The sequence below is a fragment of the Rhea americana genome, unplaced genomic scaffold (genome assembly GCF_003343005.1).
Source record: "Rhea americana isolate MKP2758 unplaced genomic scaffold, rheAme1 scaffold_6, whole genome shotgun sequence".
In the NCBI taxonomy this organism is placed as follows: domain Eukaryota; kingdom Metazoa; phylum Chordata; class Aves; order Rheiformes; family Rheidae; genus Rhea; species Rhea americana.
In genome coordinates this window covers 5429529-5435631 of record NW_028186756.1, presented here as the reverse complement: position 1 = coordinate 5435631, position 6103 = coordinate 5429529, and the positions used below count along the sequence as shown (strand labels likewise).

At 40.6% G+C, this 6103-nt stretch overlaps 1 protein-coding gene across 1 annotated transcript in view; it reads left to right on the top strand.

Moving 5' to 3' along the window:
- Window positions 1-5838: 5838 nt before the first annotated feature.
- The window catches only part of MTM1 (myotubularin 1), a 44749-nt gene continuing 44484 nt past the window's right edge, over window positions 5839-6103 (top strand). Inside the window, exon 1 of the mRNA XM_085319743.1 lies at window positions 5839-5987. The gene's annotated coding sequence lies outside the window, so the exon portion shown is untranslated. The remainder of the gene's footprint in view (window positions 5988-6103) is intronic.

Sequence of the window (6103 nt, the reverse complement as noted above, 5' to 3'; positions counted from 1 at the left end):
GGCCCTTTTTTCTGCTGTTTAGTGCTCCAGCTAGACTGGGACACACTGAATATTCCTGCAGAGTGATGGTGATATTTGTCCAGGCTGAAAGTTTAGAAGATCTCAGTCATTTCTGTGTTTAAGGTTAGGAAAAATACATCAGTTTCTTAATTGTTTCATGCTACTCACATCTCCCTCTCATACAGTAATGAATGAACACATGTAAATGGAATTGCTTAGTCTGGTGATTGCAGCCACCCCTCACATGAAGAGTCCTGATAACATAATGAATGCCAGGTTGTTTTTAATGCTGTGAATAAAAAGTAATTTTCCATAACAATAGGAAAGGAAAGTGTACATATGAAACTCAGTTTCTTCTTTCTCCCCACTATGACATATTTAGGGAAACTGAATATGCTAACATTTTTTTTCTTTTTTTTTATTATAAAGAATAATGTGTTAGCATAACAAAATTAAATCCATTTTCCTACACAGGGAAACATGTTCAGTGGAAATTTAAATTAAACCAGAATCAACCCAGCATAAGTTTTGGAGAAAACAACAGTAACAGTGTTTGCTGTTCCCAGAGCTATGCATTGGGAGCCTATGCTCACMCTGGCTCGAGTCCAACCTTAAGTTCATCAATAGCACCTGAGAGTACAGAGAATTTCCGCAGAATTAACAGACCAGCTGGGCGCCAGAGAGAAAAAAAAGCAGTAATGTTCCAGTTGGTAGAGGTGCCCAGAACAGTTTGCCAACTCATTGATTTCCAGTCCTGCATAAGCAGCCACCTCTGTTGATGATGTGACACCAAATGCTATCATGGAAATTAAGCAAAAATTTATTCTGCTCTAAAGAGCAGCACGTTTTTCAGGAGAAAGAGGAAGGTCTTTCCCAACGGTAATCTTCCTGTAAGCAAACTGGTTGAGTCCTGTGACCTCAAGTCTCTTGGCCATTCAACTACAACAGCTGGGAGCTTGACTGAATTTTAAAGCTAACTCCTCTTCTTTGGTGGATGTCAGCTGAGAGGGGCTGTGCTGTGTTCTCGAAGTGCACAAAGATCCCACTGTGCGTACCGAGTGCTGGTGGAAACGCTGCCCTTCCTGCCGTGGCTGTCAGCCGTCCACACTCTGTGCTACGAAACAAAGAGCAATTCTGAACAGGGCGTGCATTAACTTTGCTCTGTCAGCCAGTCTCTGCTGTGCTCACCAGCAGTGTCTGAGCACCTTGCTTAAAATATCTCTTACATGCTGAATTTTATATGCAATTCAGATGCTACTGAGCTTAAGTTGTACACGGGCAGACCTTGCCAGAAATAGAAAAGGGGGAGAGGGGGAAAAGTGTTCCATCTAATATAAGTCTTTTACACTGTTTGAAGCCAAAAAGTTACCTGTTTATATTAACTTTATTTTAACTTTAACTATTAACTTCAACCAGTATTTTAACTTTAACCATTTCACTGCTGCAATCTTAATGCCCTGTGTCACTGGCCTATTGTGATTTACATGAAGCATCAGCCCTTCAAAGAACTTCACTATGGCACAGACCAAAAGCAAAGCACTTAACAGGTATTAGTCTAAAAGGCTCTTCTGTTTTATGAGCTATATTTACACATTTAACAGGTCATTTTACATTTCAGTGCACTGGAAGCTTATTCCTTTGTGTGCCATTTAATTTAAGAGGATTTCCTTTTACTTCTCTTAATTTAGGGCATTGTTCTGATGGCGCTAAAATTAATTCCACTAATAGTTCTGGTAATTCCATGGATATTACTAACTTCCATTTGTTTGTTCCTTTCATCCAAATTCATTCCAGTGCTCTTAAAAGCTTTTACTTACTATGCAAATTAGCTATGATATATGTAAGAATGAGTTTGCCTTCCTCTGAAATGCAGCTATTTCTCAGATAAAAYATACTAACTGCTTCTCTGCAAGGAAGAAATACATATATTTTTTTACCTGAATATTAAAGCAGTAAGCACCTGATACTAATTTTCTCTATCTTTGAAGACAAAGAATCAGCATCTAACAGGAGATATTTTCAAAGTCTGTCTGCTAGTCCCTGATATATATGAATGTGTGTGTATGTGCATGTGCGCATGTATGTACATACATATGTGTGTACATATACATACATACATATATATATATATATATATATATATATATATGCCTCAGTTATCCAGTGCCAGGTTTTGCTGACAACATTATGGTGCATACGAAACCTTGCTTTCTGAAAGCTAGTTTCTGCCTGGTTTCACAATAGCAAGTATGCACATTCAGTCAGTGTTTCTGAAAATGGTTCTCAAAATACAATTTCTATTTCTAGCCCTTGGGATTCACAGGATCCAGAAATACAACAAGCCTCTTATATAACTCACCTTATTGCTATTGTGAATCAAGAAGTAGGGAGAAGGTGTTTTTTAGGGTGCTATAGGTGTTTTTTATTTGGCAACATGCTACTTCATAAAGAAATGATTAGGCTAATCAAGGGAAAAGCTAGATAGAAATAGGTTAAAGAGGACTTAAAGTACAGCTTAATTAAATCTGGCAGTCTTTATTTAGCAGAGACAAAAATAAACACCAAGTTAGCAAACAGAAAGGACAATAACAGGAAACAAAGTGTGTAAGTGGTACAGTGTGACAAAAGAAAAAGAATCACTGATGTACCATATTTTTTTCAAATATCTAGCTAGTAAAMGGAAAACAAATACTCAAATGAACAGACACATACAGACATACAAATATATATGATATATTTAACACTTCATTGTCTTTTCTATTATATCTGTCACATCAGCAGCTACAGCTGAGTGAAAAATTTTCCTAGGTAGATGGCTATAAATCATCTTCAACTTGACCTATGGGCTTCATTTAAACATGCAGGCTCCCCATCTCCACTTAGTTTTGCCCCTCTGCTTTCTAGGATAACAGAAAAATAAATTAATATTATAATCAGCTATGGTTATGCTCCCAATTTGCACACAGTTATTAGCAATCTCATAATACCTAATACCTAAGTTTTCCTTGGCATTTCAATCCTATGCCCCTATTTATTATCTGCATTACCTTAGAGCMACAAGATCCTGTTATGGATCAGAATCCAACACAAAGGATGCCCCCTGTTCTAAAGACCTTGCAGTCACAGCACGAAATGGGAGAATTTATGAGTACAGACAGAAGAGGTGGCATGAGAAAATATGACACTATATTGTTGACATTATATGAAAGAAAGTTTTAAGAAGGGTTTTAAAGACAAATAATCARATAGCTTTGTGGTCATTTATAGGGCCCTAGATATAAAAGACAGACCAAGAGAATGCACAAGAGAAGTTGTTTAAAAATGTTACAACTGGGTTATGAAAGCTGGCGCCATGAGCTGATTGAAGCTACGGTTAGACCTCAGCAGTGAATAGAAATGGTAGGTAAGGTGAGAGACAGCTACTGAGACCTTTCAAAGTAGACATGTAGGTAAGGACTGGCATGATAGAGAAGGCTGAACTAGTAGAGAGATGAAAAGAGGTAAATAACATGGTGAAAATGACAGACTAAGAAAAATGATCTTTGTAGCAGCATTCTCAACAGGTATGAGCAAGACAAGGCTATATTTTCCAAGGTTAAAGAAGACAATATTGCAGTAACTGAGATTTATCTCTATGGACAGATTTAGACATAGTCTAAACTAAAGGACTAGGGAAAGGTCTGAGTCAAAGATGATGCATGCAGGCAGATAATAATGTAACAGACAAAGTAGAGAGTACTTGTGGGAGAAGACTCAACTCTATTTTAACTATGCTGAGCTTAAAATGACATTAGGGTTATCAATTAGCCAGTTTTTATCCAGATGGTCTAGGGATTGGAAGTTGGACTATTTGTGAGCTGTCTGGGCTGATTATGACCCAGGCACCATATGCCACAAAAGAATGAGGAACAGGCTCAGAAATACGGAGGTAGCCTAAACATCCCAGATTCCCAACCGGACACAAAACAAATAATGTATGTTCTCACAGATCCAAATAGTTATCACATGACTCATCAGTCAGGTGACTCAAAGCATGCATTTCTTACAGTTCACATCTTCGGGTGTCTGCCCATGCAGGCRTGGGACTCGCAGGGCATTTGTGACTGCGTTCAGCAGAAGGGGAAATCACACTAAATAGTTTTAAGAAAGTAATAAAGACACAAGCGAAAAGTTTGTTTTGCTTGCCAAACTGATCTGAAGTAAAGAGGCAGAGCTATGAAGCCTCTGATAGAATTTGTTGTTTGAACTGAAGTTGTGGGTCACATTAGCTSGGAATAAAATGTAGCAGGACCAGTGGAAGGGATCCAAGGACAATAGCCTTGTTATTATCTACTGGAAGTTGGATGACATGTAAGGCCCCTCAAAGATCTGCTAGTAGATTGGTTAAAAATGCAGGGGAAAAAAGGGAGAGGATGGAGTCATGAAACTCAGGGAGAAGAGTATTTCAGTTGACAGATTAAGATGGAAGAATACTCCCAATGATTAAAGGTCATATGAGCAAGAGGTTGTTTTAGACTTTGTCTTTTCGAGCACATAAGTCAGGTTTGAAAAGACAAAAAACTCATGGCAAGAAATTTCAGAGAGCAATTGTGGAGAGCACTCACAGTGAGCTTAAAGATGAAGAGTTAGAAATGAATAAAAAAAAAAAAAAAAAAAAAGGTTTATAGTCTTCAGAATGCCAGAAGAAAGCTTCAAAATGTAATCTGAATGAATCCTTCGATGAATGATCACGTAAGAAGGATTCTCTGTGCGTATGCACACTCACACACATGTATATGTATGTATGTATGTGTGTGTGTGTGTGTATGTGTATATATATATATATAAACAATACATTGATCAATGGTGTACAGTTGGTAATACCATAATGGAGTATCTGCACTTAGTCAGTATATATCTGTGCCTYGGCTGCTGTATCACCATGTATTCAGCCAGTCAGAGCAGTACTTCAGAACTGTTCTGATGAATTTTGTTGTTACTGAAAGGATGATGTCAGAAGAAAAAAGCACCAACAGAGAAGACAGCAGACAAGATTATCTGCATGGGAGAAGTGAACTAGTATGTCATTTCCTTTTGCTTACTGCTTGCTTCTTCATTTATTACTGTAAAGCACACAATTCCATGTTYGTTGGAGCAAAAATGTTATTTACTCCAGGAACAATTTTCCCACCGTAACAGGCACCAGCCCAATTCCCTTGTGGGTTTTTTGGTTTTGTTTTTCTGAAGTTTCTGGAATTTCAGATGGAAATTGTTCACAATAAAGGAGACACTAAAAGTAATGAATAAAATTAATTTAAGRCCTTGTGACTCCTTCTGAAAGTACATCTTGTCTGGAGCAAAGGCACGGCTCACCTCCAAATGTAGTTAGCTCAGAGTCAGATCTTCAGATGTGACTACTTGTTCATAGGAAAAAAATGACCAGCAAAATTATACTGAAGAAAGATTTTTTTGTAAGGCAGATGCGGAAAAATAGACTATGGTCGCAGCTATGACACCTGCTAATTGGCAAGTGACGGTTTTCCTTCCAATTTTCCCTCCAGACGAAGACCGAGCTCACCTCGGCACTGTGCTACCGCACAGCGCGTACTCCTCGAGCTACGGGATTCGGGCTGAACAAACACCAGGACTGTAATCACTTGGGACTGCGAAGGAGCCCCGCGTGCTTTTCCAGTTCTTGTTTGTTTTTGACCCGCTTTTCTTTTCCCCAGAGCAGGGAGAGGGCTTGGCAGGCCGCCCTGCACCAGCAGGGGCACAAGTCACACGGCCAGGCATCACCCAGAGACGGGCCTCGTTGTTTCATAACCCGTGACACGGCAAAGCCCTTTTCCTGTCAGGACGGCAGCGCACGGGCCCTGCGGCGGCGCGGGGTCCCCCCGCGGCCGCCTCGCCCTCTCGCGATGTGGCACGGCGCGCTGAGCGCCTTCTCCTTTCTGGCTCTGACCTCACACGAACAGCCCCTCCGACATCGGCCGGACGGGCCGTCCTAGGTACCGGTATCGGGATTTTCACTCGCGGCTGGGCAGCACCGCGAAGGCCCGGCGCGCGCCGGCCGCCCTGTGGCGCGGCGCGGCCCGTGAGCCGCTCGCGGCGCGCCCGGCGGCCG